This window comes from Podarcis gaigeae (genome assembly GCF_964106915.1).
Source record: "Podarcis gaigeae genome assembly, chromosome: 9".
Classification (NCBI taxonomy): domain Eukaryota; kingdom Metazoa; phylum Chordata; class Lepidosauria; order Squamata; family Lacertidae; genus Podarcis; species Podarcis gaigeae.
In genome coordinates, this window is record NC_139685.1 from 31,048,575 (window position 1) to 31,071,551 (window position 22,977).

Sequence of the window (22,977 nt, forward strand, 5' to 3'; positions counted from 1 at the left end):
CATATATGGACCTGAGTGAAAACTATCTGCAGTATCCCCCTGCTGGCCCAGGGTGAGAACTTCAGTACATAACACTCATTGCTTATGTGCAAGCAACTACACACCCATAATTTCCACTCCCTGCATCATTGGGATGACTTCCTGTGTCTGGATGATCCTGAACTGGGATGGCTCAAGGGCTCTGTCCTGGGCTGCATTTATGGTTTGATTTCTTACCAGTGCATGGCAAGATTCAGGTATGTCACACCAAGGTTTCAGGATACAGATCTGACAGAAGTAGATGAGATTGAATTCTAGCCACAGTTTGCATTTCCTTGCTCTTTCAAAGACGCCTTGGCTGTGCAAACACACTCGCATGTACAGTGGTACCTCAGGTTACATACGCTTCAGGTTACAGACACCACTAACCCAGAAATAGTACCTCGGGTTAAGAACTTTGCTTCAGGATGAGAACAGAAATCGTGCTCCGGCGGCAAGGTGGCAGCGGGAGGCCCCATTAGCTAAAGTGGTGCTTCAGGTTAAGAACAGTTTCAGGTTAAGTACGGACCTCCGGAACAAATTAAGTACTTAACCCGAGGTACCACTGTATTCTGCATCCAGTGCACCCCCACTGCTGGCTTGGAAAGCAGGATACAGGAACACAATCTGTATCCTGTATCCATATTTATCCTGTATTTATTCTGTCATTTGTTACGGAATGCTGCATTTTGATGTGTCTACCCCTCCCAAACCAGCTTTGATTGGAATTGAGAAAAAAGAATGATGTAGCTGCCTTTTAAGCTGCCAATACGTATACACACACACACACACACACACAGAGTTATACCAAACAAAAAAACAAAACTGCAACAACCATTTTGTCTGTTCCTTTGAACATTATTTTTTTTTAAGCAGCAGGTGTGGCTAATAAATTTGTCAAATAAACTACAATGGCTTAAGGGGACTCCCCAACATACACTGTACCTGAGGAAGGATTAGAGCAGGCTAGATAGAAAAGAAGGTAATAAGGAAGGTTGGTTGTTTAAGAACCTGCAGGAGTCTGACTGCCAGGAGGCCCAGCTGCAGAAGCGGAAAGCAGATAGCATTATCAACTCAGAACAGATCAAGGATTTCAAGTATTTGGGGATCCAATTTAAATCAGAATCGCACTTGAGTAAGCCATCAGGAGACAATAAAGCTTCAAACCTGTCAAACAACCAGTGCAGTTCTAACATTTTTTCACACAGAGGCGGATATATGAATTGCACCTAAACTTAAGATCTATGTGAGTTTCCCCATAAATGAGCCACGACACAGAAGTGTGGCAAGAGTTCAGTGTTCCTAAACTGGGGTCTGCACATCTTTCAAGCGGCGTTATAAAAGCTAAATTGACATCATATTCAGATAAGATTGAGTTCTCCATTCATATTAGCGAGGATACACAACAGCCTGCTTTCATATCTTGAACTTCAACATGTACCAGATAGAAGATGTCTAGAGGTACAAACAAAAAATGTATTTGGAACAAGCTGTCAACAGCCCCATTATTACTTGGGCTAATAAGTTTTTGTTTTGTTCACCATGTTTTAAAAGCTGCTCCTCTCAGCACGGTGATGACTTTCATACAGTCCCCATATTGGCAGGCTTACTTAGCAGTCATTGATCAGCAGGGCTGAGTAGCCACTGTGTTAAATTTCCCAGAATGCACTAGCAGGGGTATATTGGCCACTGCCAAATAAGCCTGCCAGAACAGAAGCTTGGTTGGTGGCTCTCAGGGGCCTAATTAGTGGAGGTGGGGAGGGGTACTAGCAGACACTATGCTGATGCCTGACGCACCTCCTGAAACCTGATACTGTCCGTGCCACATAGTGCTTTAAAAAGAAAGTCAAAGAGTGGGATCTTATTACAGCCATGTGCAAGGGCAGTTTTGGCTTGCTTGATTCTTTTTCAAGTTAGAAGCTACAAAAGTGTAAAGAATAAAAGCAGCTAACAGTGACATCACCATACCCTGATATATATGAATTTTCTTGTAAATTGTTCATTATGTATTCATGGTTCGGGAGGAGTGGAAGATACTGTGTCCTAAGTATTGTGCAGCACTTTCTATCTTGCCCCAGGGAATGGGTTAAAATAAAATAAACCCTTAATATTTCATTTCTAAATGGTGCTTTATGAATCACCACTCCTAGCTCACCTCAGAAATCATCTAGGGTATGCAAGCATTCTTGTAAAGTATCTGAAAAGTCTTCAGAAGCTTTGTGAGCATTATGAGGTGTGCACACAAAAAATGTGTTTTTCCAGGTTCCTTCTCTTCCATGGTATTTCCTGCTTCCCACTGGCAAAAAGCAAACCAAAACTCTCACCTTAGTGAATAGATAGGATGTCAAATTCCATCCCTGCCTTTACATTTTACTTTCCCCTTCCTTCACAGAAGACAGTGGTTTTTAAATTTGCAGTGGGGAGCTGACTGGTAACAGGAGCAGGAACTGAATCAGTTTTTAAAATATAAATACAGAGTCAAATATGCCTGGACCCAAGTTGGAACAGCTTGCATTTTTTCGAGTGGCGGAGTTTGCATTTTGATAGCTGGTATTACATATCCAAACTTCATCTGCATTAGAATTATATGATACTGAGAAAATAACTAGGTATAGATTTATTTTGCAAAATGTAGTACAATGCAACAGGGGCCTTTCTGATAAACTATAACCCTGTGTTTCCCTTTATGTTACATTCTGCAGCTCATTCATGTATACTATCTATCCTTTTCCTATGTTTGTGATTTGACTGTACCTGACAAAATTACCTTACTTGGGGAAGGATCCTCCCCCCTCCCATTTAAATGAGCAAACTACATAGCTCTTGATCTTTGCTGGGTGTCATGTGCCATGGCAATCAAAACTTTACCCTGCAGAGCAAATGCTTTCTCTTTGCTGCTTGTGACATGTTCACTGCAGGATTTTTCTTCTTTGGATACAGACCTGAACCTGTGAATTTATGCCTGCTCTAGAAACCCAGAACATCATTGGGGTAGGAAACTGATGCACAAGGTTACATACCAGGTGCGGAAACACTGTTGTAAAAATATCTAATTCATCTGGTGGTAGTAAAATTCCTTTCATAGTTATTTATTACAGCTTCCTTACAATTCGTGGACTGCATTTCAGCTGTTGGTTCAAAGAAGTAGGACCATGGTGTTTACCTAGAGAAATGCAAAACCACCAGCATTAAGGCAGCTGTGGACATACTATGTAAGGCTAAAAATGAAATGATCAAACTAACAATTTTCCATCCCTGTGGCTATTTATGTGGATAATTGTTAAACTAATTGCATTAGTTAGGCTCCATTCTGCACTGTTTCTCTTGGCTTTATAGATTCTAGGGGGAGGGGAAATTAACATGTCTTGTTCATCTTGTTTTTGCAAATCAAGTGGTCATTAAGAAACTGCACATTTTCATTTTGATTGACACATTCCAATTATCTCCCTACGACTATGGCTTTTGGAAGCTCATGTAACAACTATTGACACATAATTCTATTATGTTGTTAAGGAGGTGTAAACTATGCTTGATAAATGTTTAACTGATGTTACAATATATATATATATGACGTTGGTCTAACAACATATATATTTAGTGACTCACCATGGGATGGTTTATTTATTATTATTTATTAACAGTATTCATAAAACACCCTATAACAAAGTTTTCAGGACAGCTGACAAGAAATGAAACTGTTTGGAATTCAGTAGCACTCATATAAATAATAAGTACAATGCTGCATTACCAACACGAGTTGTAGAAAATAAAAAAGCTTCAAGCTAGAACACTCAAAGGTCAGGGAAAACTAAAAGGTATTTGCCTTGCCCCAAAGCGACATCAGTGTAGGGACCAGGTGAGCCTCTCTGGTGAGGGCTAGGGTACCACCACCATGAGAAATGACAGCTCTCCCAGAGCCTCCCAGTCATACATCACTCAACAGGGGCACAGAAGGATTTTAAAAGTCCAGGTAGGCTCACATGGAAGAACATGTTCCTACAGTCACCCTAGTCATGAACTCTGAGGCAAAACAGCCAATACCAGTATTGGTTTGGGTTTTGAATTGGTTGTAGAATTGAGTGGGGAAACAGACGAGCTCCTGATACTCAGTTTTGGTTAGCTCCTAGTCATATTCTGAAGCTTCCATGTCATTTTCAAAGGTAGCCTCACATTGTAGTACCCTAAATGGAAAGTTACCAGGCTGTATGAACAATACAAGCAAATGTACTCCCATCCAGGTAGGGCCATAGCTTACATATCAGTTGGTTTAACTTTGGTCTATAGAAAGGTGACTAATACATAACAACAATATGTCAGTATTGTCATAGCATTTGTGGTGATTTCAGAACAATTTGTGTTAGAATAGTTCCATTTAAAGCTGTAATCTAAAATCCTAATCCTAAACAGACATCATGGGAATAAGTCTTACAAATTTTAACTGAATTCACTCCCATGATTAGGTTTGGACAATAAGAGAAACAGAATGTGGCAATATACAGCAGCTGTATTGGTTACTTGAAAGGTGAATGACAGGGTATTTTTTACAGGCATGCAGACAACAGATACATTAGCATGGTCCTTTTTTAGTGCTGGTTATCTGCACATCTTAGCATTTAACTTCATGGGGGGGGGGAGGATCTGGAAAAGCATAATATGCATAAAAATATACAGGACATTACTTATTTATATGTAAAAACCTTTATTCTATTTTGTTATTTTAGATTAAATCCTGTTTCAATTTTATTCTCTCAGGGATGCACTAACAGTTTGAGCTCAGCATGAAAGCCATCAAACACTTGAGCTGAAATTTAGATTGGGCAATTTTGCCTGGTGAAGTAGAAAAGGACATGTGGAAAAGCAGAGAACAGAACGGCTTATGGAAAGGCAGATGTTTTAATAACTTGTTGTCTAGTGGGAGACTCCAATATCTAAATTTAAACACTGCGGCACATTTAAGGGAGACATTGCTGGGGGTGGGGAAAGCTTGTTCTGCAGGAATTTATGCAAATGTGCACATGAATACTGACTGGTTCTAAAACTAGAAACACGGTCACTAATAGTGGTGTCAAATGGATTATGAATTGTATTTTGACCGTCTTGAGCCCATTCTGACATCCTATGGACATCCTTTCGCACTGTGAGCATCACTGCCTTTCTCCCATTTAATCATCATATCAGCAGCAACAACAAGGAAGGCTAGCAGCAGGTTCTCCATTATGTCCTGAAGGGCTGCAACTGCTTTCTCCCTTGCATCCATGATGTTGCTGAACGTGTTCATGACAGCAATCAGGTTGTTAATGAGCCCTGTATTTCCTAGAGCATCTGATGTTACTAGTAAGGAATCAAGGATCTGGGACATTATGCTGTGACACCAGTAACTTGAAAACGGGTATAGTGAGTGGTGGTTGAGCTCCTGCACTTGTAGGGAAGGATTTATCTCTGAGCATATCTCAAAAAATTCTGTCAGTGGTTCCTTTACGTCTGATCTAACCCTCTGGGCAGGGGCTGATCACTTTGGTTTTTCCTACACAATTGCTACTTTTATTACTCTGTCCAGTCTACCCTTCCCAACCTCTAGAGTGAAGAGTGTGAATTCTGAAAGAGAACTCCCTGACTTGAAAGGAAGTGCTGCTTCTCCTTTCTGTTGGCTTCTACCTGAGTAGCTACAGTGGAGATGGAGGTTGCCACTGGGGAGGGGAGGGGTGGTATGTATGAAAATAGTGGGGGCAGGTTGGGACACACACACACACACACACACACACACACACACACCAGTCCCTGCTTCACACTTTTGGCTCTTACATGTTCAGGCTAATCTAGGAATAGATAGATACAGCTGCTGCTCTCACTGTGCAGGAATAATGCACAGAGGCAGCTATACCTTCTACCTAAACCATGGTGGGAAATTAGGACCATAGTGTTGATCCTTTAGTGCAGCAGGGGTGGGTTGGGGAGTACCTTTTTAAGCCGCAAGTGTCTTGTCTCCTTCTAGACAACCTTCTATGTGTGGGGTGGGGTCGCAAATTCCAACAGTGAGTGGGGTCAGATGCCAAAATCTGGTGAAGCAATTGACATGACTCTTTTTACATAGCTGCATTTCAACTATGCAGAAACCAGAGGGTTCTATGCATACACATTCTCCATACTAAATCCAGACAAGCCAGAGGCATGATCAGAGTTCAAGGACCACATTCCAGCCAGCCAGAAGCACTTGACAACCTGTCAACCCGATGTGACCTAGGCATGAGCATAGCCTGTGGAAAGATGAGCATGGCTCCTGGGCCTATGGTTCCCTCTTCCTACTTTAGTGAGAAGGCCCTTGATGCATCTGTACTAGCTACTGCTATACATTATGATAATTACGATGCCCAAAGCTGTTGGACACTTCCCAAATATTGAAAAGTAAGTCAAGCACTGCCCATATGTGGATAACCTGATTAAAGATTGGACATGTTGGGAACAACACTGAAAAGATAGCATTCTAGTACAAGTGAATTACCCAAGCAAACACTTGTGTTTCAAAAGGTACAATGGACAATAGTATCAAGATATTTATTTGTGATCCAGTCTTCTGATGAACCCAGGAAGTTAGCCAAAGACACAGACTGACAAACATGAATGGACTTGAAGCCTAGTATATGAATTGACATTAAGTCAGACAACTGCAATATGGAGATATTATGAACAAGTGCTACCAGCTAGTTGCAAAAGTCATTTGATCAGAGAGCTGTAGTGATTCTTGTCACAGCCAAACCAGCTTTGTAATGTTTTGTGTGTTCAGACCCAGAGACAGCGCCACTAAATAAATTCACACTTGACTCAAATTTTAGTTTTGGTTTTTGGCAGAATTTAGGTCACAACTTTATTGATTACAGAAAAGTGAGTGGTTGCATAGGCTCTGATTCGACTAGCTCCCTGCACCCTTGCAGGTAGCGCTGACACCAACATAGGTCAGCCAAGGGTGAACACCTGAGGTAGGTAAAAAGCCCGGGAACAGACTCTGTTCACTCCCCCAGATACTTCCCTGGACTCTGGTACGGGCACAACCCCTTCTCGGTTGGCTCCTATGCTAGGCATCATGAGATTTTCTCTTTCTACGGTCAAATCTACACCAGACATTTAAAGCAGTATTATGCCACTGAAACAGTCATGGCTGTCCCTCTAGTTCACAAAGTTCTCTTCGGAGGTGGATTGATTTCACCTTCTGGAAATTGTAGTTCTGTGATGAGAATACGAGTCTACTAACTCTTAGGATGCTTAACAAACGGCAGTTCTCAGGATTCTTTAGGGGAAAGTCATAACTCTTATAAAGTGGTATAATAGTGCTTTAAATGTAAGGTGTGGATGAAGTTCTCTGGTGCCTGAAAAGCTTGGATCACAATTGGATAATTGCTATGCATGGTTGTTGTTTTTTTTGGGGGGTGGACAAATAGAACCTTAAAAACTTCAGAAACTTGTTTTCTTCTATACATAAAAATATTATGCAACAAAGATTAAGATAAAGCTGAGCTAAAAGCTAAAAGTACTGCCATCAAAAGAACGGTAGCTTTATGATCTGCTCAGCCTTACCTTAATCTTTGTTGTATAGTATTTATTTATTTCTAATGACAATACAACAGCTGTGATATGTGTTTTAAAATTCAGAAAGAATACAAAATATAACCAATGGCTTGGTGAACAAATTCACATTAGAAATAAAGCACACTTTCAAAAAAGCAAGGATGATTAACAAATAGATCAAACTGTTACTTTATTATTACCGTAATCATAACAGTGGATTTTCTGCAAAGTTTAGGCGCCACTTTAAAAGCCATACCTTAGCAAATAGGATATACTGGGTTTGAGAAAGTAATAAATGGAAGAGATTAAGTTGGCCTCTGCAATGTAGGTCACACCACTTAATCTCACTGGACCCTTTTGACCCTAAAATCTATGAATCTCCTTATTCCAAGTGTTGTAGAAACCATTTCCAATGGACACTAAACTTATCAATCCTCAAAACTCAGATTGTAGAGGCTTATGAAAGATGTTTTCCTGTAGTGGTCTAAACTTGTCTGAATTAGTAGGGGAAGAAAGTGAGTTTGTTGAGCTATTATTGCCATCGTCATGGTCACAATCTGCAATGGAGTCTATACTCAAAGTTGGGGATTTATCTAGCTATGCTGTGGTTTTCTTACAGAGAAATGTTTTGGGACAGTTTTGATCTCTCAGGCATAAAGGAGTCCTGAGAGTAGTTTTGAGGTATCATGTCTTTGTCCATATTTTAATGGTCCTGACAGCTTTCATTTCATTTTATCAAACCCTAGTTATGTTTTATGCCTGTAAAATTTCGTGAATACTTCAATCTAGCTCTCAGAAGAGTTATGATTGTATTTTGAGCCAGCATGAGCAACATCTGCCCCACTTATCTTCCATTTCAATTTAATATTCGTACTGCTGGAGTTGCCTATATTATCAATGTCAAAAAACCCTAAAAAGTCTTATCTTCAACTTTCATTCCAGTGCTTCAAAAGGGGCTTTGAATTTGCATCTTACTCTAGGGAAGATGTAGTTTAAAAACATTTTTTTTTTTTGCCCAGCTTGCTCCATTAATTTCTGAGGAAAATGCACCTACTGCTGTGAATATGACAGTTCTCAACCTTGGTATTTTTCCAGGATGTCCCTCTCCAGGGAACTGGCAACACCATTCTGACTTACCCTGCTGGAACTGCACCTCCTGCTGGGTAATCAGCTACTACAGTGCTAAGGGAGAGACCTCAGTATGATTAACTGAATGCCTCTTGTGAATGCTAAGGAAAAGGAGAAACAGTAAGATTTGGGGGTGGGGTGGGGGATTTAAAAGATAAAAAGATCCATTTTAAGTAATCATCTCTTTTTCAATCAAGGCAGATAATTTACAGGTACACAGAATAGCTTAATTATTAGTAGCGCCTAGTATTTTATACGCATATCTTAAGTAAGCTTTAACTTAAAATAATATTCATCATCCCCATCAAACATTTTTCTCCCAATTACTACTTTGAGCGAGTGAAGAATGAAATTCATTTTGTAATGATTATCTGACTCAGGTAAAGCTGATTTTCTATTACTTCAGGCCCAAGCCTCTGACAAGGGCACAAAAAGGTTTTTTTTCAGCAGTTTTCAGCCCAGCTAAATCAGCAGATAATGCCATCTACGATGCAGAGTGATCTTCACCTAAAGCCCTCCTCATTGTTAATGTTTCTTACATCTCAAATGTGCCACAGTGGCAAAATTATTCCAGAGACATCTCTCTACAGTGCCACAAGAGAAAGTCACTTTTTTATTATTCTACCCCCCCTCCCCACCAGCTTCTATACCTTTTCCTGTCAATTAATATCCTTCTCTCTTTTTTGCAACAAAATACCCAGAGCTCTGCCCCCATTTTAAATTGCATTATCACTTGAAGGAAGTGTATCACCTGATAATTCATCTGTAACTGCTTTATCATACTCAGCACATCAAATGAATACTCTAAACACTCTGAGATAAATGAAGAAACACAAAAGAAGACTATTGTGTTCTCTGGCAAGGCACAAAAAAGTGAAATGGAACTGACAGTTATTGGTGGCTATTCAGATAAGAGCAGGTGGCAGTATCTTTTTAAGAAAGGCAGAGAAAGAGGGCTAAGCTTCTTATACTGAAAGTTTTATTATTGAACCTGTGTGTTACTCTTTACAGAAGAATCATTTTTAGCTGAATCTTTCCATTTGCTCCAGCAAACCTTTTGACATTTAGTCAGGCCTGAATAAGATGATACAAATATTCCAGGGAGGACGCTTGACCCTTTCCAAGAAGTCACTAGGAGATGAGATCTGCTGGTTCGGGAGGCCTCTGTTTCAAGTGGCTATGCTGGAGACCTCTCCAAAAGCAAATCTACTCATGGGAACGCACCCGAAACTACTGTTTACACTCCAAGACCTGATCTAAGGAATGATGGAAGGAGATGACCAGGAGGGATTATTTGTACAGGAGGGAAATCTCAGAAGCACAGTGAAGCTAAATAATTAAATCAGAGGGAAAAGGATGGCAGGAGGACGGGCTTATTTTCTGATACTGGCTGCATTTGGATGCAACATTAAGGCATGCTTCAACATTACAAGAACAAGGCTCAGGGAACATTGGGGTCACACAGGCTTCCCCTCCCAGTTTAGCCATGATGAGAAAGTTGGTTTTTTTATTTTTAATCTGCTTCTGTCTTAGATTAACTTCAGTTTAGCATTAGAGTGGTCATGTGTCCTACTTTACAGAGGACAGTCCTTGAGGACATACCCTCCAACATTTCTCCGATGAAAATAGGGACATCCTAAGAAAAAGCAAGACATTCCATGTTCAAATCAGAAACCAGGACGGCTTCTCTAAATCAGAGACGTCCCTGGAAAATAGAGACACTTGGAGCATCTGTGAAGGCATCTTCTGTTTCAAGGGCTGTGCAATCTCAGTCTGGTTTAAAAATAAAAATCCATTAGACAAGAGAGCAGGGCGTTCCAGGTGACCATCAACAGTGGGAACCCGGGCAGTGTACTCAGTGTACCCAGAGGGCAATCTAGATGGGAATGTAATATTGAAAATGGCTCATTCAGATATTGCAAATACTAGTGGGGTTTTTTTGCGGTGGGGCGGGGACCCAGTTGTTTCACAGAAAAGGTAAATCTAGATTAAATTGAGGTGGATAAAGAGAGGTTGCATTTTGATACTAATTACCGGTATATAACGTGGATTCTGCACTCATCATACAATACAGTACATGCCTGTTTGGAATCACCCATGGACACAGTCTCCCCCACTATGAGGTATGTATTAGATTTCTGTTTAAATTACAGTAATATTAACTTGCAATTTTGCACACCTATACATCATTGTTGCTGTTGGCATCTGTTTATCTCTGGAGACAATGGAAGTGTGTGCCTTTGGGGGTAAAGTCAAATTGTTGGACAGTTACTGATGTCCATACATACACATTAGTAAACACAGTTTTTATGCACACTTGTATCCTTTTAGTTTTTGTGACATATAAGTGGTGTAAATATTAAGTATGCTGACTTAGCCCTAAACTGTGGTTAATGCTAAGTGTGGTTGGTTGACGCAAACTAGCTTCATAAACTATAGTTTGGCTTGCATCAACTAATCACATATAAGATAATGTACAATTTGTCTGGGTTTGGCTGATGCAGTAGTGAAAGGTTCCAAATTCCTCCTCCTACCTGCACTGTAGGAGAGGATAGTGTGCTGGCTCAAGGCTTGCTGCAGCTGATTCTCATAACTATGGATTAGTGTTACACCTGAACCCGCACACTGTCTATACAGCCTCTAATCCTTTAGCTAGATTAATTTTGTAGAGGAGTTCAGTGGTCAATTGCTGTTTCTGTAACTGTCATATTGAAAAAGTATTCATGGTTTCTTAGTTTGCTCTGATGGAGGAGACAATTATTAGTTACTATAACTATCTCCCACAATTCCACCCATCACTACTTAGAAAACATCAAGGGATAATTTACACTTGCTTTTTGCAGTTTCACATTCCATTGTGCAAAAATAATTTTGATGTAGAACAGAAAACAGTGAACACTGATAATTGTTAAGGTTGTTTTTGAAAGCTTCATTTTTGCATACAAAGATTACAAAAGGACACTCTAGCTGAGGCTTGTAGTTAAAGCACACATAATAATTGTGTGATTATGAGACTGATGCATATCAAAGAGCTATTATGGTGTTATACATGATTATGCTTATAGATACTTCTATAGTTTTATAAAATATGAAGCCATTGCATTCCAATGCCTTCCTCATGCTGGAACTTCCCAAGTCTCCTCCTTCATTTACTTTTAAATTATATATATTTCTGGACCATCCTTCATCCCATGATGGTGAACAAGGCAATAAAACAATGGTGTAAAAACCAACCAAAGCGTTAATTAAAGCACAAAGTCACACTATGAAACTAATTCCATAGCAACACATTCCAAAGCCACCACATTCAACTTACAAACCTTACCCAAATGCCTGTTCTTAAGACTCAAGCTGACTTCTGAAACTCATCAGTGATGAGGCCAGCCATATTGCCAGAGGGAGCTCCATAACTGGGGTGCTGCCACAGAGAAAATCCTATCTTGCATCACAATCCATCAGGCAATGTTCACCAACAGGAGAACAAGCCAATAATCCTGTAGGACTTCACAGTCCATAAACCAAGGGTCTGAACAGTAGTTAGTTAGTGCCACCCTCTAGCCGCAGAAATATAAATAGAAATAATAAAATAAATAATAAATCCAATTACAATAAACACAACCAATAAAAAACTAAAAAAGCAAACACAGACACACATCTCTACAAATAAAATACAGGTCTAGCAGATTCTGCTTCACCAAAAGAGGCCTCAGATACTTTAAAATTCTTCAAACTAAGTCTATATGTATAAAGACGTATTTTTGCCTGGTGCCGAAAAGCAGATAAAGATGGAGCCTCGCTTAAGAAAGCATTCCACAAGTGAGGAACCACCATTGAAAAGGCCCATTCAAATACTGCCAACCCCTGAACCAGTGGGGGACTTTGGGCTCTCAAATTTCAGCAGTGCCCTGTACAATGCTAAAATTTGGCCTCTTGTGCTTTGTTCTGCATCATTGTTGTGGTGCTCCCTGCAGTGCGGTGTCATAGTCTCATTGCTAAGCAACAGTGTGTAGAGCTCAGTGGAGTGGGAGGCCAGCCAATCAGAAGAGTCTCTGAGGTGTACTTGCCTGGAAGGAGAGTCAGGTCCAGTCCTAAGGTTGGGAAAACAGCAACTAATGTGGTCAGACAGTCTAGGGATCAGGCAATCTGATGATCAGAGGCTGAAGATTCAAAATAAGCAGGAAGCAGCAAGATAGAGCCAGGTACTACAAGTGTTGTTACCAGCACCTGACTGCTGCTGGAAGTTCTGCTTAAGAAAACTGAAGCCAGCTGGTTCGCGTTAGTGCTTTCTCTGTGTTCTTGAAGGCTGATCAGTTGCAGGTGGAGTCACTCCACGTTCTCCCCCTTCAGGCTGCTGTTCAGCAGGTGAAGCTGACTCCTCGTCCATGACACTTGGTTCCCAGTGTTGCTGCATTGGTCATGCCACCCTAAAACTGCTTTTGTTTGGACATCCCATGGAAGGGCTCAGGGAGAAGGGCTTCAAATGAAGATTGCAGGGTCTGGATTAGTTCATGTGAGGAGATACTGAGGTACTGCTCTCCTGAGCTGCATATTAGATCTTTATGGGTCAAAACCAATGCTTTGAATTGATCCTGGAAACTAATCGGTAGCCATCGCCAAAACTGGTGTTATGTCCTCAGACTTCCTTACCACAGCGAACAGCCTGCCTGCTGAATTTTGCACCAGGTGCAGTTTCTAAACCATAGCACATTGCAGTAATCTAACCTAGAGGTTAGAAGAGCATAGACAATATAAGTTAAGTTATCCCTCTCCAGACAGGGGTGCAGCTAGGCCACCAGCCAAAGCTGATGCCACAGAGGCCACTTGAGCCTCATGAAACAGTGTTGAATCCAGAAGTGTCCTCAACCTGCATCTTCAGAGCAGGCCACATCCTACCCATTCAGTCCATTAACATCCTGATGCCATGTAGTGCTGGATATGTATAACTCCATTGTATCAATAATATCATCTATAGCATGGAGGTTTTGGAGTTCAGTTCAAGCCCTGATTCAAGGCTGTGACCCTGATAAATTCTGCAACATTGAGTCCACAGAAAACCTGGCAAGTTTAGTGTTAGAGTTGGGTAGTGCCTACTGCAAATGTCAATCTTTAAATATATCATGTTAGGACGCATCACAGGAATAAATTGTAATTCATTCCAACAGAAACCAATCTACCCACTTTACTTTGTCACATGAATGCCATCCAAGGGAAGGGGGGGGAAAATCTGTCATCTAGCCTTCAGAATTGAAGCAAAATTGATCATTTTCCTCTCCTTTCCATATCTCTTTGCCACTTGTCAGTCAGAAGCCAGATGACCTGTGTTAAAATATCCATTAATTTTTAAACATGTTTACTCATTTTTGCCAGGAAGGGGGAAATGAAATGCAAATGTCTAAAATTAAATTTTAGGTTGATAGGAAAACATTGTGACAGGGATAAAAACTGACCTGCAGCCTCACTTTATAATGTCATTTTAGCTGTGAGGGCAATTATCCATCTGTAACAAAATGGTGAACCATTTCTGTCTAATGAGAAGCAGATATCTGATTTGCATAAATGTCTTAACAAATAGTTCTTATTCTTAGAATAATTGCTAGACTGGTTTTTCTATGTTTTATCTCCCTTTTCTATTACTATTGCTCCATAACAGAAACTTCTGTTATCACTTCTGTGCATAAATAGATCTATAAACCCAAACAAGATGTTTAATGGAAAGTAATGTGAGCCAAACTTCTCTGGACACATAATATAAACACTTTTAAACTCTTTTAAATACTTCAGCCATTCAAACCTGTGAATTTTTGATATTTGTGAGATTTTCAGAGTCTGATGTGTATGTGTGTGCCTGCACACAGAGAGGCGAACAATTTAATTGATGATTAATTAATTGATCATTTAGTTTAGTGCCCTTCATCCGAAGATCTCAGGGCAGTTCACAGCATAAAAAGACAAAATAAAAAGACAAAATGCATAATAAAAATAAGAACAAAAACAAACCAGTAACCCCGCCTCCACAAACATATTTAAAAGGGCATACAAGGTTAAGCATTCTCTCCCTCCCTTGTGAGAACATTCCCCAAAGGGGGAGACACTGCATAAAAGGCCTGTACTTGTGTTGCCAGGCTCTGGACCTCTCATGGAGGAGGCACTCAAAGAAGGGCCTCAGAATGGTCCGGGTAGGTTCATATGGAGAGAGGCTTTCCTTGAGGTATAGCAGTACTCAGCCAGTTAAAGCTTTATAGGTCAAAACCAGCACTTTGAATTGGACCCAGAAACTAATTGACAGACAGTGTCCTTGGGGCAGAATTGGTGTAAAATGTTCAAACTTTCTTTCCGCAGTGAGCAATCTGGCCATCAAATTCTGCACCAGCTGAAGTTTCTGAACTGTCCAGAGACAGCTCCATATAGAACATGTTGCAGTAATCTAGCCTGGAGGTTACCCAGAGCATAGACGACAGAAATTAGGCTATCCCTGTGCAGATAGGGGTGCAGCTGGGCCACCAGTCAAAGCTAATGGAAGGCACTCTGCCACACTGAGGCTACCCAAGCCTCAAGCAACAGCAGAGGATCCAGAAGCTATGTACCCATTCCTTCAGAAGGAACTCCATAAAGAGCAAGGTACTACCCATCCATCCAGTCTAGGGAACCACCCACTAACAGTGTCTCAGTCTTATCTGTGTCAGGGGCCTTATCCATTCAGATATTCCTTAAGTCAACCATGGCTTCTACAGGACTGCCAGTCATATCAGCCTGGATATCCCCTAGGGCACTCTGGAAAGTGATTGACTTGGTCAGTCTCTGAGGGTGGATGATCCTCATAGGTCCTCTGTGGGAGGCGAAGCTCCTAGGGAACAATACAGCATGGCAATGTAGGATTGTTTTCAGGAGACATTCTGCAGGATGGCTGCCCCCATTAGGCCCAAGCTGACACTTGGAAAAACCCTCACCAACTTAATATTTGAGCTTAAAGTAATATGAATGTTTTGCAAAATTCACCTCCCTTCTCTGCCTGAAAGTTGCTGAATATACCCCACCTTTGTGAAAGATGAATGGTTTCAAAAAAGGGGGGTGGCTATTAGACCCAAATTCTAAATCATTCAACTCTGAAAAAAGAAGAAGAGTTTGGATTTGATATTCCCTACTTTATCACTACCTGAAGGAGTCTCAAAGCAGCTAACATTCTCCTTTCCCTTCTTCCCCCACAACAAACACTCTGTGAGGTGAGTGGGGCTGAGAGACTTCAGAGAAGTGTGACTAGCCCAAGGTCACCCAGCAGCTGCATGTGGAGGAGCGGAGACGCGAACCCGGTTCACCAGATTATGAGTCTACTGCCCTTAACCACTGGCTCTCAGTGAAATGAAACAAAAAATATTCCATCCATCCTTACTCAAAGGCAGATCAGAACTGGGGACATCCTGCTTCTTCTATAGTGCATTCCAAACTGCATAATGGTCTTCAGTGTATTAAGTTTAAAGGTGAGGGGCACAGGGCAAAACTGTACTTGCACTCAGGCAGAGGTTTCAGCTGGATTACCTTGTGGACCCTTTCAGATTTATGAATCTAACTTTCTATAGTCCAGAGATACAAAGGGAAAGAACTGTTAGAAGGCAAAGGGAAAAAAGCCCAATGCTGAAGTGTCACATTTCACAGATTTATTATGCGTTTACAGCGCAGATAAACTCAGTGGTAGAAGTTAATATCAATTGATAGATACGGTGGAGGTGGTGCCCACACCGAGCAAGAGCTGCTGTGGTTTAAGTAGATTTTAATGCCCAGTTGGAAATATACTTTGATGTAACAGAAAGGTTCACGGATTGACTGAGAAATTGTAAGGAAATGACTACCACCAAGGAGTACAGCTCTGCAAACATTTTTTTTTCTGTCAAAAGCAAACCTTAATATATAGTTGCTATTTTCACAATTCTTTTTATAACTATAAAGGGTTCAGAATCTTGTCTTTTTGGTAATGGTACTTTAATTGGCTCTCTCTATTAGCGTTGTTGCTGTTTTTAAATTCCTAACCTCTTCATAAGTCACTGGGACTGAGTGGGCTAGAATTGTGTGAGTTTAATAGAGTCAAGTTAAGATGACACTATTATTATCTACCGTTATCTACTATTATCTACTGTTACTTCTTAATTACATAAAAATATTAATAGTGCACCGTATCTGCTGCAAAGTTACCTCTTTGATTACTTAGGTGAAGTGGGGTGGGGCAGAATGTTGTAGAACAGAAATCTGGGTGTGCAAATCACTGTAATATGCCATTTCAGTTAGGTTCCGCCCCCCTTTTAATTTCCCAGCTAATACAGCAATCTTGCATGATTGTGGGTCTATTTGGATTGCTATGGGGAAAGTCCCCAGTATATAAAACAAAACAAAAAACAAAACACAATTGTACTTATTAAAGTTTTTGTTTAGATATGTAATGGCTTCTGCAAAGACAAGTTCTGTCTCATGAACCTTTTACAGTTCTTTGAGACTGTCAACAAGCATATAGCTACAGCTCGTCTTACTTCAGAAATGACATTGTGCAGCTCAAAAAAGGGTAACCAATATGATCAAGAGGCTAGAACAACTTCCCTTTGAGGAAAGGGACACAATTTGGGGATTTTTTTAAAGATAAGATAAAAGCCAAGTGAGCTTTGACATGACAGAGATATATAAAATTACGTGTGATATGTAAAAGCTGAGAGACAAAAGTTCTATTCCTTCTGTGATGGTGCCAAAAACTGGGATCATTCAGTGAAGCAGGATGCTGGAAGAATCGGGACAGAGAAAATTAAGTACTTCTTTGCACAGCACATAGTTAAACTATGGAGTTTGCTACCACAAGGTGGTAATTACCACATCTCTCACCAACTTGGAGAGCTTTAAAAGAGGATTATACAAATGTCTAGGCTGTACTGTCTTTAGTACTGAAAGGAGTAAGCCTCTGAATGCCAGTTGTTATTGTACTCAGATCCTGCTCACAAGTTTTCCATTAGCAGCTGGGCAGCCACTGTTAAAACAGGATGCTGGACTCTTCTGTTTATAAAATACGCACAGACAACACAAGAAACCTCTAGGCTCTGCAGGTTAGGGAGGATGTCAGGTCTGTACACAAGACTCATATGTATTTAGTCAGTGAAAGTTATTCATGCATTGTACAGTGGAACACAGTGGCAAGGGGTGGGCTGGATTCTATACACATCCCAAAGACACCTCACATTTCTCCTACTCGTCTCTGGTACAAGTGTGTCAATAGTGGAGAAAAAGAGGCTATATGAAAAAGACTATAGTTACAGAAGTCCTCAGAACATGTGAGTTGTGGGGTGGTTTGTTCTTCATGTATTGTTCTATGTTCCTATCCCATGAGCACCAGACATTTTAAGGAAGCTATTTACAGGTTGTGATACAACACAGGAGTCTATCATTGAAAAAAAAAAGGGGGGGGAAAGGGGAAACATCTCAGGGGGCATGCCTAAAATACCTGCAGTCATTTGTGATATTGTGTGTTATTCAAAAGAGAGAGGGAGGGAGGTGACAAGACAAAAGATGCCTAAAGTAGCTTTTTGGAATCTGGCTGGTATAGCTACATGCTGTCACAAGGGAATAGGCAGGCTCTGGAAAGGAGTATTCTAAGAAGAAGACATACTATGAAGCTCACATAGTGACCACACTTGTGGAAGAAAGTGTGGGGAAGATAAATGAAACACAGAAGTGGCCAAGAGAAAGACTAGAGCCATTCAAAGATGTGACAGGAACGAGTTTGGTGAATGAAGAGCAATAGAAATAGTACAGACAACAGGTAAGCTTACAGTCTGGAATATTTAAGGCTGCAGATTTGTGGTTGTTCTTTTTCCCTGAAAGAGGAAAGAACTATCATAATGATGGAACCCAAAAGTGATGGGAACATAAAATAAAACTGGTAAAAGATAAAAGTCCTAATGTACAAGAACTGTAGCTTTAAGAATTCTGCCACTGAAATTACACCAGCACTGTTTGGACTGGGATTTATACTGGATCAAGAACAGAGATGGAAAAATAGAGAGAAAAGCTGACTAAGCCACCAGAAATAGACTAGAGAAAAACAAACAAAACCAGCAGAAATTTAACAGTATGTACATACACATGCTACAAGAGACAGAGCCAACATGGGCAGTTAATTTTTTATGGTGCTGTTTGCTTTAACCCTTGCATATGATTTTAATGCAGGTGGCAAATAACTGAAGAAGGAAATGTTAGTTTAGCTTCCAAATAAATTTTGCTCTTATCAAAGATTCACAGAGAAGTCTTACAGATTTTCAGAAATGCACTTAATTGATAGAAAAGATTGCTTTATCTCTTAAGATACCTAGGATAGTTAGATGGCTAGGAAGCTGATTGTAATTTTAATCAGCATTATAGAAGAGTAGTCTGATAAGCTGGTGAAAGAGAAGAAAGACGTTATCAAGAGTGTTTTTTAAAATAGTATTATCTGAAGTAACCTGTATATTTTTTCTCATCTTGTGCAAACATTCAATGATAATACAGACAGTAATTCAGACTAATTAAGAAATAAAACCTTTTTTTTAATGCCAGCATTTCAGTCATAAGAATGTAAGAAGAGCCTATCAGTTCCAACATTCTGTTCACGCAATGGTCAAACTAGATTCCTGGGCAACGTCCACAAGCAGGACATCAGCACAGTGGCATGAAAAGCCATCATACGAAAACTCACCCAATGAAAAATTGGCATTTCCTCACTTCCTCTTGGTCTCTGTAGCTTTAGAAGCACAGGCTGGACAGGGCTGGACCTACCATTAGACAGAGTGAAGAAGGTGCTTTTGGAAGAAGATGCTGAGGCCTGGGGACAAACAGCAAGACACCGGAGCACCGAAGTGCCACACAGTCTGTCCTGTGCCCCCTGAGCTGGTTGCAATCAGGAGGACTGCTGCCAGTGTTGAAGAAAGATTCAACTGTCAATCCAGCTGAGGTTGTTTTGTTTGTTTTTTTACACAGAATAGAGGAAGGCACCATCTTGTACCATAAGGAGAGGAAATTTCATTAGCTTATTAGCAGGGGCTGCATAGCAGAGGCAGGCACTTCAGTGTTAAGGATCTGATTTGATCACCAATGCACTTTTCCCACTTGCCTCTGACGGATCTGTAATACCTCAGCAAAATAAACATATTCCTTTACTTCTGAGTGGTAAACCATGGCCAATTGTTTCTTTTGTCATGTCACCATCAACTTACATATTGCCTATGTAATGGTTGGTTCTCTCCCACAGAAGCGAGACAACTCCGGCAGTAATTAACTCAGGTTTATTGCTCAAAACACACAAATCACTCTGGAGCTCAGTCACTCAGCATCTGCTTCCAAATTAGCTGTTGCAGAGTCTGAGTTCCACCCCTTCCTCTTCCCACATTTAAAGCCCCACTTTCACTTCCTTTCCTGTTCACACCTCTCATTACTTCTTGCACACCTACGTGTCATGGGATGGGCTATTTCTGGTGGCCCTCCCTCTGAGTCTGAGCTTAATCTGTCAGTCTGTGTCTTCCCCCTTGAACTCCCCCCTTCCTTCTCCTTGTTCTCTCATAACCTTTTGGAGAGGTGAGCCATTGCTGTAGCTGCCTTACCAATACACTTGTCCAGGTCAGTGTCAATGGAAAGGTTGTTGTTGATGGTGGAGCCCAGGTAAACAAACTTGTCTACCACCTCAAGAATGTGGTCACCAATGCCAATGTGCGGAGTGCTGGTGATGCCCTGATGCAAGACGTTGGTCTTCCTCAGGCTGATGGCGAGGCTGAACTCCATGAAGGCTTGGGCAAAATGATTGATGAATCTTTGTAGACTTGTCATTTGCAAACAACATCTCACAACATGCCATGGAGACATGACAGGTTGAACAGACCAACATCACTCCTTGAATGGAAGTACACACCGTCTTCAGTCAAACTGAAGATATATGAGATTAATAGAGAGAAGAATACGCTAAAATGAGTTGGGACAAGAACACATCTCTGTTTCACACCCTTCTTTATAGGGAAGGCATCCAAGGATGAACCAAGGATGAGCCTGGTCTAGTTCCTTCTAGAACAGGTCCTTGATCTGTATGTCCAAGCACATAGTGGCAGCACATTCAAGATGTTAACTGGATTGGAGGTGGCTGAGCCCTTGGTCAGTGGTTCCTCACTGCGAAGCCTACACCATGAATATGTGGTTCTTCTGGATGCTCTCCTTGCTAGAAGGTGGTGCAGTTCTTCTCTCAGAGGCTGCCATTCAAAGTGAGCCTGATCTCCCGTTAAGTGGCAAAATCAATGTTGAGTGTTTCCAGCTCACGATTAATGATGGCCAGCTCCTGTGAGTTGTTAATCTGCAGTAGGCCAGCAGAGAAGCCAGGATATATTGTCCTGATATTCCAGCTTACTAGGTGCAAGAGGGTATGTTGATTTTCTTTGTTGCCTGGTGCAGTGGTTTGGTCTGTTTGCCAAATGATACTCTGAGCTCCAAGGACACATTGAAACAGGCAGACACTGGCTGGGTGGCACCTTATTGACCAGGGGCTGCCCTGCTTAAGGTGGGCAGTAGCTGACCAGTGAGACACAAGGATCTCTCCAACCAATGAAAGGCAACCCATAGCCTCTGTACCTTATGCCTAATGCCAATCAGGTTGAGCTTATAACTCGTAAGTGCTGCCTCCCACATTGTTCTTGTACTCTGATAGCACTCTGTTGAAATGGGACAGACATTTCCTTCTAAGAAACCTAGTATATTTGCCCAGCAGAAATCTACAAGTTTTTGGGTTTTGTTTTTTTTAAAATCAGATTTCTACCCAACAGTTTTTACACTTAACACAGTAATTTCTGGGCAATTATTTTCATAAGCTTCTCTCTTCAAAAGTGTAATAAGGTGTTTAATCTCGACTACAATGAAGCCAGAATGCCAAATAAAATGTATAAAATAAGTAATTTAATAGGGCTTGTTTTTCTAATGCAGAACAAGCTGAGTGAGTTTAAATAGTCTAAATAGTCATTACAATCTGACTGTGATGTGTTCTTCCCTCCACACTTGCTGAGGCATTTCTTGTGTTATTATAATGGCTTCTGGAGCAATAAATTACAGACGCAGAACCAACTGCTGAAAAGTGTAGGCGGCTCACACAGCATGATGCAAATCACACTGTAGGGTACCATTTCTTTATAACGAGAGTTCCATAATATTCCACCCACCATAACACACTTCTTCTCCACTGTCTTGTGGCTGTTGCAAGGAGCTGTAGTGTTGAAGGGTTTGCCACAGAAATAAAAACCCTTTAAGAAATAATGCCGATCGATAATCCCATACATGTTTACTTAGATATTAGTCACAGCAAGTTCTAGTGGGATTTACTCTGAAGTAAGGGAGTGTTGGATTCCAGCCAGAAAACAGAGTGTTGGATTGCAGCCCTATAAAGGAACTTGAGCGTTGCTATTGGCACCGCATGCACAAGAAAATATATTTATTTGTTCAAGACCGAAGCTGACAAAAGACAATGGACAATATATTCATTTTTAACAACTTCTCGATGGAATAAATGACTGGGTTATCACTGACTGACCTGTGTTCCACAGGGTGATGATAATACAAGTTAACATCTCATCATACTACAGACTTTGCTACATTTTCGTCAAACTGTCTCCTCTCCCTTCAGCTTTCCACTAAGAAGGAACAAGCTATAGTCGTACCTTGGAAGTTGAACGCCTTGCAAGATGAACGTTTTGGCTCCTGAACGCTGCAAACCCGGAAGTGATTGTTCCGGTTTGCGAACGTTCTTTGGAACCCGAATGTCCGTCGTCACTTCCATGGCTTCTGATTGGCTGCAGGAAGCCACCCCTTGGTTCCCGAACGTTTTGGAAGTCAAATGGACTTCTGGAACAGATTCCGTTTGACTTTATTTTTTAAAATAATAATAATAATAAAATTAATACTTTATTTAGAGTTCAAAAATAACACACACCCCCGCAGTAACTACTACATCAGTTCATTACAATTGACCAACTTTAACAATAAATGAACAATAATTGAAAAATTACAAAACATCACTTTTAACTTACTCGAGTTTTCATATTTAACTTTTATCTCTTTCTTAGCAGGTCCAAGAGGAAAAGACCAAAGAAAGAGGTACCAAAAAAAGAAAAGAAAAAAAGATGAGAAGAAAACAAAACAAAATAAACACATTTGACTTCTGATTAGACTCATTGTGTTATTATTCCTACTATTTTTTCACACACAGTTCCAAATTGTTGTATTGCTTTCTTTGTTTTC

The 22,977-nt window shown here is 40.6% G+C and overlaps 1 protein-coding gene and 1 long non-coding RNA gene across 25 annotated transcripts in view; one reads left to right on the forward strand and one right to left on the reverse strand.

Moving 5' to 3' along the window:
• The window catches only part of TENM3 (teneurin transmembrane protein 3), a 1,240,854-nt gene that overhangs the window by 754,640 nt on the left and 463,237 nt on the right, over positions 1 to 22,977 (reverse strand). The window lies entirely within an intron of this gene.
• LOC310852534 lies at positions 9,317 to 22,846 on the forward strand. Its single transcript, XR_014568222.1, has 3 exons — positions 9,317 to 12,905; positions 19,270 to 19,663; positions 22,803 to 22,846. It is a non-coding gene; the product is annotated as an uncharacterized lncRNA (long non-coding RNA).